The 12,087-nt window shown below is 39.4% G+C and overlaps 1 long non-coding RNA gene across 6 annotated transcripts in view; it reads left to right on the forward strand.

Moving 5' to 3' along the window:
* The window catches only part of LOC118206451, a 191,401-nt gene that overhangs the window by 38,801 nt on the left and 140,513 nt on the right, over positions 1–12,087 (forward strand). The window contains exon 3 of one of the 6 annotated variants that reach the window (XR_004761200.1): positions 536–1,043. The exons of the other annotated variants lie outside the window; for them this stretch is intronic. This is a non-coding gene — a long non-coding RNA (uncharacterized LOC118206451). Of the gene's footprint in view, positions 1–535; positions 1,044–12,087 lie in introns of those variants that run through there. 6 annotated transcript variants of the gene reach the window in all.

Below are 12,087 nucleotides of genomic sequence, written 5' to 3' on the forward strand. Positions count from 1 at the left end.
CACAAAGGCATAATGCACATTGGACATTGCTTTTGTTTTCATGAGTTTTTTTTCTCCAGACAAGTGAATGGTAGGCGTCTGATGGACCGTTTGTTATCCACTTATGGAAAGACAAAATGGAGACATTCGCCAGTACACTACCCTCCATCTGTCTCCTGTGATTGCTTTACTTCTCTCCCTCTCCCTCTCTTCCCCTCTCACTCTCTCTTTCTGTCTCGCGCACAGAATCACACACATGTACGCTGTGGAAGAGGGGTCAGTGAGGACCAAAACAATTCCTAAACTGTTGGGTTGAGAAATTACTTTCCCCCCCCCCCCCCCTCTCGTTCTTTTGAATTTGTCATCGTAACGTGGCCGGGGCTGCGGCGCCACGGTTCCACATCGCGGGCGATAATATTACCCTTGTTTGATGTACACATTTATCAGCCGGCGCATAATGTTCCCGCCTCGTCACAGGCGGCTGAGACGGAGCGCGGCGAAAGGGGCCCGAGCAGCCGCCGACTTTCATAACTTCCGCACAACTTTCCTTTTTCAGCATCACGCGCGGCTGCGCGGCTCGACGGAGGCTAAAAAACCGCCGCTACCCTCGGAGTCCGGCGAGCTCTATTGAAAAAAGGAGCCGGCACGCCGTTGGCCTGTTAATCAGTTCTTCCATTACCGGACGGAGAGCCGCCGAATTGGTCTGGAGACGCTGTCTCTCCGCAGACAGACAGACACAGACAATGCCAATGGATATAGACACAGAAAAGAGGATGCGCCATTCTTGCTTTGTTTGGCAGATTCGTCTTGAATAGCGAGCTGTTGTGTTTGCATTTAACATGTTACTCGTTCAAACTTCTGGCTTTGTTCTGGAGAACTTGGAAGTAATTCAAGTACCCTCTTGAGGAGGAAAACTGCAAATCTACTGCATCATTTGGACTCATATCACTATGATCAGGCAATTAGTGGCCTGACCAGCAGTCTACATTGCTGAGCAACACATCTTTGCATGTCCCTGGGTATCACAGTAAAAGGTAGCACTTTAATAAAAGTCGTTAGCTTGACCTGGTTTAATGTTTTTTAAGACGACTTTGTCCTTGCTCCTAGTTCTGAAAAGGCAAACCAGGATGTCTGCCTTTCGGTGACATGCTTGCTTTGAGTGCTCTGTTTACGGAGAAAAACATTCTGTCATTGGAAGATAGCTCCTGTCACCCCCATAAACTGTCTCCAAAAATATCTGGTGCTTGTCTGTCTCTGCTTGAGGCCTGCATTTCTGTTCTATCCTTTAGTGCCTCATTGCAAGTCCATTAAGGCACTGTATAGAACTGTCAAGCAGTCAGATTTCATAAGACAGGTGAAAATTTAATCGAAAGTCAAACTGCCCTCTGCTGGATCACCCACTGACACTAGCTGTACTGCCTCCATGAATGTACTTATTTTTATTTATTTAAATACCATTTTACGAAAAATCTGTCACACAAACTCTTTTAAGCAGTGGCATTAGGCTCATTAATGCTGGTGGTGCCAATGGAAACAAAAACATAAAATTAGCATTTTGATGTAAATGCATAATTAATATATAGTATTTCAATTAAATTAATCTTTTATTAGAATTTAATTTCCAATTTTATTTTCTATTGTGTTGCCAGAGAATAAGTTAGCAATATACCATAGAAGTCAACATCATTAATCCTCTCCACTTCTGGCACACTTGCTTCTTCTGCCAAAGGGGTTTGAACCGGCTTGTACTCAGCAGCACATATGCCATTGCAGTTTATTGAGCTGGCTTTAAACGCTAACCGTGATGAGACTGAAAAGCCGGTAAGTCAGCAAATTATTTTTTGTCTAGTTCATCAAATAACTCGTCAAAATAACTACATTAATAAAGCTTAAAATTAATGAGATTCTTGGAGGATTTGGCCTACTTCGAGGAATGCTAGTTGATAGCTAGTGTATTTTATGTTACTATATTTGGCCAACTGGTCATGTAGGCTAAAAGTCATGCCCACATTTGCATTTTTCAAGCTGAATAAAGTGTCACACACTGCTAGCTAGCTGGCTAGAGGCCAGCTAGCCAGAATCTGCATGACCTTGCAGGTGTCCCGGGCCAGCTGTTTATGCCCTCTAATTTGTACTCAGATTTGCTAGAATGCAAGAACAGAGAATGGTGTGGACACCTGATATGGAACATTTCATGCCAAATTATGGGCATTAGTATGGAGTTGGTCCACCTTTTGTTGCTATAACAACCTCCACTCTTCTGGGAAGGCTTTATACTAGATGTTGGAAAATTGCTGCAGGGGTTTGCTTCCATTCAGCCAGAAGAACATTAGTGAGGATGGGCACTGATTGGGTGATTAGGCCTGGTTTGCAGTTGGCTTTCCAATTGATCCTGAAGGTGTTGGATAGAGTTGAGGTCAGGGCTCTGTGCAGGCCAGTCAAGTTTTTCCACACCGTTTCAACGAAATCATTTCTATATCGACCTCACTGTGTCCCTGGGGGAATTGTCATGCTGAAACAGGAAAGGGCCTTCCCCACACTGTTGAGGAAACAAGGAATCATCTAGAATGTGATTGTATGCTGTACCATTAAGATGCCTTCACTGGAACTAAGGGGCCTAGCCCAAACCATGAAAAACAGCTCCAGACCAAGGGGAGTCTAGATATCTTTGGTCATATAGTATAGATATTGCATGTCTTCACTTAGAATTAGTGACATCCAGTGAAATGGAAACTGGGGAACAGTACCTTTAAACTGATCACTGCTCAAGCTGTTTCTGTTTACTTTCCTTCTTTTGCTTTAAAAGGAATGAACAGTAGATATAATGATTACAAGGTTTGTTTTGTAATAAAGCAAATAAAGACTGATAAAATTGATTTATGACGTACATTTTTTAAATCCAGACTTTTTAAAAATGCACATTTTCCATTTTCATTGATGACAAATCATAAACTGTAAAATGAAAACAAAATTAGTGCCTTGACTGTCTTCTGTGTAGACCCATATTTTGTGGGTAATATATCATCTGTTTTCGATGGGTTTCTCATTGTTTCAAATGTTGATGGTTCTAAAAATAGTCATTGATGTGTATAATAAATAGGTCGTATTTTGTAGTTTAAATTGTTTCTACATTCTGTGGATATGTACAGGAGTTTTTGGGGGCGGGTAAAAAGCCTTTGGCACTGGCAGTGTAAGCTTCAGTAGATACATAAATATATCAAAATAAACCACAAAGGTTTCTGTGAAGTAGGGATGTTGGTTGTTGTAAGGACCCTGTGAACGTCCATATGTTTGTAGTCAGTGCTGCACAACACTTGTGCTTCGTCCTCAGCCCAATGCTGCCAGGACCACAGCATCTTGCTGAGCTTGTATTTGATTGAATCAGAAGCCCCCCGCTATGGCGGGTAGGCCCCTGTGATGTGGACAGCTTGAATTAAATGTCCTCCATCCTCTCTGCAAATTCCCCATCATCCCTCGCTTAACAATAGAGGAAATGCTTTCCTTTGTCAGTCCAGTGTACGTTTGAATATGCATTTGGTGCTGGACGTCTCTCCGCTTCCGTTCGTGATTCAGAACCCCTGGAGGATTAGTCATCAAAGTACCTTGTTCTCGCTTAGCAGGACGCCAAAGGAGATTATGCACAACTGGTCAACATGCAAACATGGCACATTCAAAATCGTATTGGGCTTACATGGGCATTAAAATCAGATACTTTAACTCCGCTCAAGGACTGCAGACCTATCAATATTCAAGCTTTTTCAGATGCCATGAGCAGTTTTTTCCCCACAGTTCTGATTTTAAAAAGTGCTCTCCATCTAAGTATGAAGGCATATTTCAAGGAGAGAAAAAAAAAATAAGGCTGAAGCATATTTTTTTTTGTGTGCATATAAATCTTAGAATCATTAACATAGCAGTGAAAACAGAAGCTGTGTATGATTTCTCCGTGTGGAAGTATGTAAATAAGAAACAGGAGGAGGCCAAGCACCGAGCAATTAACAGTGCGCCTGGCAACGACAGTGTGGCGGAATTGACAACAGTACATGATGCCAATGTGTGGACCCAGCAGGATGGAAACTGGATTCACTGTGCTATTTATTTCTTATTTTCTTCCCCCTCAGGGGGTTTGGGGTTTTTTTTTAGGGGGGGGGGGGGGGGGGGGCGTTAGGTTGTACAGTGATGGGGGCGAGAGGCTGTAGAATGATCTCTCAACAGGCACGCTTTCTAAAATACTTCACATGTACACCCTCTGGGGAAACACAGATTACTGCAGTTAATATGCCCTCTGCTAATAGGCCCACATGTTCTACACATTCTTTTGAGAAACGCCAATCATACGTTTGTGGGTCAAATGGCACTTAAGGCTTGTTTTATTAAGTAATATGATGAGTTAACCTTGCAATTTTCATATAACATGCATATACATATGGTAATACAAGTACGGTAATATACATATGCGTGTACATATCTATACACTGTAGGAGCTTGAAATTGGTTTACTGTCAAATGTCAAGAAACAATGCATCCCCGGGGAAAGTGTACCGCTAATGCAGAAAATGCTTCTTACAAGGTTGATTTTAAAGACTTGCCACCTCCAAACTAATCCTTGTCATTATTGGTACTGTTATTATTATTTACTAAATAATCTTCCCACATGACTTAACTTTACATTCAAAACTTTTTGTAATGTTTTGAAACTTTATGATTTTACTTCAATTATTTTTAGACGTAAAAGAAATTATAAAAACTGAATGGTGTTGTTTAATCAAGATTGTGAATCAGGAGGAGAACATCAGTATTGTTCACTCAAGGTGACTGACTGTATGTGTGTGTATATATATTCTCAGACATACACATACTAATTTACAAGCAGACACCCCATCTGGCATCCAAAATGCTTGTTTGCTTTTGGAAACAGCGCACAGCATAGCCGCCATACATTTCACACTCATGTATAAGGTGCTACTTCTCATTATGGGTGTGACAAAACAATTGAAGATGTTTATGTCTTAAATAGCAACATGGTGAAACAAATACTTTCATTCTACAGTTTAAAGAAATTCACAGCATATTTTAAATAAATGTGGGCAAGGTAATATGTATCAACATATACAAGTTTATACAAATTAAAGTGACTGCCCTAAATGAACAGTTAATTTTCAGTGTGACTTCATGGTTTAATAAATGTATCTCTGTATAATTTTATTTCTGGGTGATAAACTTTTTGTATGTTTTGTTTTGTAAAAGATCTCTCCATTTTGGGGCTTTGGTACCTCAGCATGAAGGCATCAGAAGTTTGTGGCTATCAGCAAAGACATTAGCAGGGTCAAAAGCTATTAGAAAAAGCGTAATATAACTCCCAAGACATTCATGTATTCGTGGAGATGGTGTATTGTCTCTGTCCCAAAAGCCTATTCCTGCAGGTTTTCCCAATACTCATTAATTCAATACTCCAAAATGCAATAAAACGTAGCCATTTTGTCACTGTGGATGAATTTAAAGTTATGATTATAAACTATGGAATATAAACTGAAGTTTTGATTATGAGTGTTTGTAATTTTCCAGGTCCTGGTTTATTGTTTTGGAATGGGGACATTTTTATGACTTGTTAAAATAATTTTTTAAGATATGGCCCTGTATTCTTTTGTAATTTTATGTTGCCCTATGAGCTAAGCCTCTCTTGTAAAAAGATTTTCATCTTAGTGAGTACTTTTCTGGATAAATAATCTTTCAAAGATTTCACTCAGTTTAATTACCCTTTCACCTCACTCCCACCCCTTCACCTTCCACTTTGCAAAATGATTGGACAGACTTCCAATAATTTGTTTAATTGTAATTAAAGCCAAAAGAGGCTATTTTGAGGAAAGTCATTTTTAAGGTGATTTTTTCAGTTAAACTCATCTTTTTGCTGTACTGTAGGTAGAAATTGAAAGAATCATGTTTATACTTTGGCTTGTTATTCAATAAGTGCACATATACTAATTGAATTCTCTAACTTCTCAAAAATTCTCAAATTTTTCTCTACCAATTTTTGTATTTTTTTTTTAACCACAAAATGGTTGGGCTAATAATTTTGGCCTGTTGTGTGTGTGTGTGTGTGATTATTTATGTTATTATAATGATTATGCTGCTTGGTGATGATGGTGATTATTATTATTGTTGTTGTTGCTGATGTTGCTGCTGTTGTTGTACTGCTACCTGAAACATGTTCAAGATTTCAATTTTGAGTATACTCCAGTTAGATTTGATTGATCCTGAAGTAAATTAACAACAAGGCAGTTCAGTGAGCAGACAATCAGGCTAAATAATTGCTTGGATATCAAGATGTCCATATTTCCCTTTCTTACCTTCCTTTGTCTGAACGGTGTGGGGATCCCTTCTCTTCTCTCATGCTTCAGCAATGCTGATAGCATGCCCTAACGCTATGCTAACAGGGCAGCTTGTATGAAAAGGACATTTTCTGACATTTCCATTAGTCTTTGTTATTTACACGAGGCTGTTGAAATTTGCAGACGCAAGCACGCCACCCCACAGAGCCTCTCTTTAACAGCCTCTCACAAATGCTTAGCATCAACAGAGCCTCAACAGTGCTTCAGCCTGAGCAGACTACCATTCCCACATATTGTAGGTGGAAGAGATGAAATTAAATTGAAATTGTCTAATATAAATAAAAAGAAGTGGTGTTAGAGATGGAGACGTTTTTGTTTATATCACCTTTAATTTAAATCCTTTTTTCAAGATTGACCACCGTTCGTAAATAAGGCATTGTCACCATGCATTGTACCGTCTTTATCAAAGAATACATTCATTACAGCATATCTCCCTGGCTCCTGCAGCATAGATTACAATTGCTGTCCCTCATCTTTTGTGTATGCGTGATAATTCTGGGTCTCAAAATGGGCCGGTTGATACAATGGAGCCCCTCTACGTGTTAAAGGTGTGGTCTATTTAGCCCAGCTACAGCGGACTTTGAACTCCATGCTTTTATTAAGGAAGGCCATGTCTGCCATAGGCGCAGTAACCTCTGTAGCTCTGCTACCGAAAGATTACAGCTGCCTTCCAGATTTTTCCAGCAAATCCATGGCAGTGTTAAATATAGCACACGCCATGCGATATGTCTCCTCCAGCTGTTTGAATATGTTCTCTGTATATGCTGTAAAGCATTGCGTTTTTATTTTTTAAATCCTCCCTAGGGTTCTTGCTGTAACGTAGCATTATATGCCGTCTCGGTGGTGCTGCCCTGAAGCCACTACTGATTTTTAATGTTAACTTTTATGAGTGTGTTTTCATTGTCACTCAGGTTTAAAAAAGACAAACACCTTACAAATTGAAAGGGGTTTTTCCCCGGAAAGCTTTAAATTCTCCAAAAACGGAATATAAAACATTGTGCAGCAGTATATGCTCACACAGTTTACACAGGTTTTCCACCATCAAGGACATTTTGCCATGGTAGTACTGGGCAGCCTCCGAAAGTGCTATTTAACTGGATTAATCCATGAAATACTGCATGTTTGTCATGAGTTTCCAAAAACAAGCCTGATTGCCTCTCTGAGAGTTGTGCAGGTACATTGCAATTATTCTCCTGTGTTCTCTCAATCTCTCAACTTGAGCTATATTTTCTGCATTATAATTTGAGCAGAATTCACTGGCAATTTAGAAATGAATGTGCTATTTCTGTCAATTACACCATGTCTGCCCGGAGTACCACGCATTATAATCTGCAAGGCTGGGGATGTTTCCAGGGTGAAATCACAATTTGATTAACAGGAACTTTGCAAGATTTGTTTTTTAATTTTTCTGGTGCCCGTTTCAATGCAAGTAGAGTTTTGCTATTTCAGAATTTTAATCTAGTTTTCATTCTCACCTGTGGGCAGGGCTTTTGTTATCTAAATTGATTTCCTGAAATGTAACACGAATACTGTACATGTTTTGACAGTGAAAAATGAAGGGTTCATTTTGTGAAATGGAACACTGGTTTGTGTTGCAGAGCGAAATTTATCTGTTGAATCAATAAAAGGAAGGAGCTTTCTGGCATTAGAGGAAAAGCTGTCTTTTATGTGCCTGCCTGGAAAACAAAAGCAAGTGTCATTTAGGACTGGATAAGAACAGGATTTGAATTTTAATCACGCGTTCATCCATCTTGTCTGGCGGATCACTGTCTGGCACTCCTTAATGGTTTACTCTGAGGAAGAATCTGTTGGTGTAATCTAATCTAGTTTCCATTAGATCCTAATACCCAGACCTTAAATATATGAATATCTAAGTTATTTAAATGAGTCTTTTTTTCCCCTGTGTTTTACATCAGCACTGGGGATATGCTGTAGTTCCCCTGTAAGAAATAGGCCATTTCCTGATTCCCACGGGATGCTGAAGGGCTTTGCCAGTCAATGATAGTGTTTCATGGTGTCATGCTGTGCAAACATCTGCACTGATTGTCAGACTTTTGTAATGACTTGATTGACTCATATAGTAAACCTGGGGTACTGAGCCATCATCATGATTTACAGCAGCGTATATCAACAGTGACATTGTTGTCATATAAGCCGGGAGGGGGGCGTTCTTGCCAAGTGAGAGAATGTGGCATTCTAAGCACCAAGATCATCTTGATATAATATATGAGTTGCTCCATGAAACATTTTTAATGTTTAAGAATGCTTTTTTTTCTTCTTTCTTTAAATGCTTTGTCTTTTCATAAAACACTGTCTGTATTGTAATATGATTTTTAGACCAGTTTATGGCTTCCAAAAGTCCCAGAAACACAAACAGTAGACTGTAGAGAAACTAGTACAGATCCTGAGAGTTTTATACACAACTGCAGATCTTTCTCCTTAGGGTGATAGCTAATTTAATTGCTTTTTTAATAACTGCTTTTAAAAATATAATATTATAGGTTATATCGCTGTGTGTATCTCTAAAACCGTCACATTTAAAACCACAGGCTGCCTAAACATTTGGGCTTTTGGCGTTCATACAGTAACGGCAGGTGGCACAGAAGGCCACAGTTAAATAATACACATACAGTTTTGAGGCCATGTTTGAATGGCCATTGTCCACACAGGTGGGTGAACTGGCAACTGAGATCCTCTGCCTCTGGGTAATGCTATATGTAATTATGTGCCACCCTTACACCGCAGGGTCTGTCGCTACATCATCAGGGCATACCACCCAGCAGCTCCCTTGTTCCCCAGTCCAATAATTATTTTGCCGCTGAATACATTTAGTGGGAAAGCATGTGTCAATGCATATATCTAATTCACTAACTGGATCAATTAGATTACTTCAAAGGACCACCCCCCGTTCCTCCCCCGGCAAAAAAAAAAAAGACAACCAGCATGCACACAACCCTCCGGAAATGGGTTTCACTCCCCTGCTCTATGGGATTACTGTTGCATACAAGGCACAGCAATGGAGCTCTGTGCAACCGAGCTAGGAGGAATTTTGACAGATCTGTTTGCCATCAGCTATCAATTACGGGTGAATCGCAGTGTCGAGGTTGGTCCCTTTCAGGACATTCTGTGCACTGATGTATTAACAGCATATAGGCCATGAAAAATGTTTACTTGACCGAAATGATTATGATATGAGCGAGTCACTGCCGATGAGCGGAGCGGGAAGGGGGCAGCGTCCGAGACGTCTTGAGAGCGCGATAGCGGAAAAAGGCGGGCCACGATAAAAATGGTGTCCGTTGGGCGCCCGAGAAAGGGTCTTGCTTGACCGCGGCTGTGATTGAACAGCTGACAACTCGCGCTAGCCCCTGACAGCACGGTGAATTTTTATTTCCTCTTCCGACTGCTACTGACAGAATCTCCCGGAATGATTCTGCATTCATCAGTCACTGGCATCCTTACGTGAGCCAAACCTTTATTTTTTTATTTTTTACCTTTTGACACTTCTGAGTCTGTTGTGAATGGCAGTCCCTTTTTATAGCGATGGCTGAGACTGTTGGGGACGGTATGCATAGATTAGCATTGTCATTTTTCATTTCCTTTTGAAGGGTTGGTGATGAGGACGCTCAGGTAGGCGGTAATAAATTGTGTTCAGGAATAGATTGTTTGGTTGTGTTTGGTGGCATGATTTGAATTCAACTCAAATAACTGTCTCTCTTAAGAAAGGGAAAGGCCAAGTTGCTTTAAAATACAATAAGCAAACAAATGCCTCAATTGCCATTTGACCCTCAATGAACTCCAATAATTTCCAGTATTTTTCATTAAAACCTATTTCTTTAGTTTTTATGTGCACTTTTGAAAAAAGTCTTATCAATAATATGATATATAATTCATGTAAGATAATTTTGCCCAATGGAGATTGAATTTCCAGAAAGGGCGTTATTTGCGGGGGCGGGGATTTGGGGGTTACAACCCCCAATACTGCAAGACAGGCCCAATAATCCCCCAGTAATATAGCATGATGATGAGAAAAGTAATTTCATACAATAAAAACGGGGATTTCATGATGTGATTGGGATATCAGTTAGGCTAGGTGTTTGTCGTGGAAGTCGTTGGTGGCACAGATTTTGTAACTTTCCCAATGTTTTGCCATTTCTGTGATTTCCTCTGCTTTTAGTTTTTCATGATTTTTCGGCAGTTTTGGATGGTAACTGTCAACCTTAACATTGTATGCAGATTTATTTGTACAGGCCTATGCATTTTAACAATAGCCTATAGCCAAATGCTGGGAGATAGAAAATGTGACAGATTGTATACAGATTCTGGACAGTGCTGGGAGCCAGATTCTTGTCCTTCTCAGTTATTGCAATCAGTTGTTTGATGGCCCCTGTCAACACTGTTGATGTCCAGTGCTCCTTCTCCTGTTACGGTAACATCAGCGTCATCAGGCGTTCGTCAAGGACTCAAGCTTCACAAAAATAAAAAAACAGACACATGGTAGCCATGCTCTATTTCTAAGAATGTTCTGCTAAAGGCGAAAAAGCATGCTCTTTCTTTCCATAATGGACCAAATTAAGCAAGTACATTTTCCAGCCTATCAATTTATTTCACTCATAGGCTGTTCCTAGCAGGCAACTGCTCTGTAATTTTTTTTTATGTTTTATTTTTAATAACTGCAAGCACTTTGTACTGTTGCTACAGTTGCACTTGTTATTTCAATCATTTCCCCAGTTTTCCTTGATTTTCAACAGCTTTGTCGTGACTGATCCGCGACTTCAGCCAATATTTTCTGTGACAAACACCTAGCTTTACTGATCAGTAATCTGTAGTGTTTTCCCCTTAGACTTGACCAGAAATTATAATTTCACTGCTGTTCTTTAAAAAAAATCTTCCCCCATACATGGTTTCAGCATCTAAAAGCAGCATTGGTATTAGTTATGCATACAAGATTGCCATGAGCATACAACACCACTGAAGGTGATGTGCCAGAATGTTTGAATCAATTAGTCTCATCATAAAATACCTAAAGGTGCTGAGTAAAGATATTTTCTGTTACTGAATTCTTTGTGTCTGCTCCACTGAGAAATAAGAGGGCAATCAATTTCTATTTAAAACATCCTAAAGTGGCAATAATTTGATATATTATTTATTTTTATTTATTCTTTAGTACATTGTGAAGTGCTGCACTAAATCGTTTCAGTGTATTTTCAAATATATTCACTTTCTGTAAGAGAAGCCTGTATATGTTCTGTATGTACTGTATGGAACGTTAAGACATATTTTACAAACTATAGGACATGACTATGAACCTGGGAAAAATTACTTATAACACCCAGGTTCATAAATTAATTTCATATGTGAACATAATTGCTTTAGTTTTGTGCTTGATTAAAAGTTTTTAAAATACTTTTTTATTTATTTATTTATTTATTCATGCATTTTAGTTGTAGCCCTGGTATAAGAGAGATACAGTAAACCACTCCATGCCAGTGTATATTCAACAATATACAGTACAGCACCCTGTTGTGCCATATATTCTTGTATATGCATGGCATGCCATGATTTATATCTTACATATAAAACCAAAGTTGGTTTTGATTTGAGTACGCCTCCAAGTTCCCAACCACCTACATCAGCTACAGTGAAAAGGCACATTTTTGCCCCCACAGTAAATATCTGTAATAGATTGTACTGCCATCCAATTTCATTTGAAAGCACAGAGGAA

Source organism: Anguilla anguilla, chromosome 10 (assembly GCF_013347855.1).
Source record: "Anguilla anguilla isolate fAngAng1 chromosome 10, fAngAng1.pri, whole genome shotgun sequence".
NCBI classification, from domain to species: Eukaryota; Metazoa; Chordata; class Actinopteri; order Anguilliformes; family Anguillidae; genus Anguilla; species Anguilla anguilla.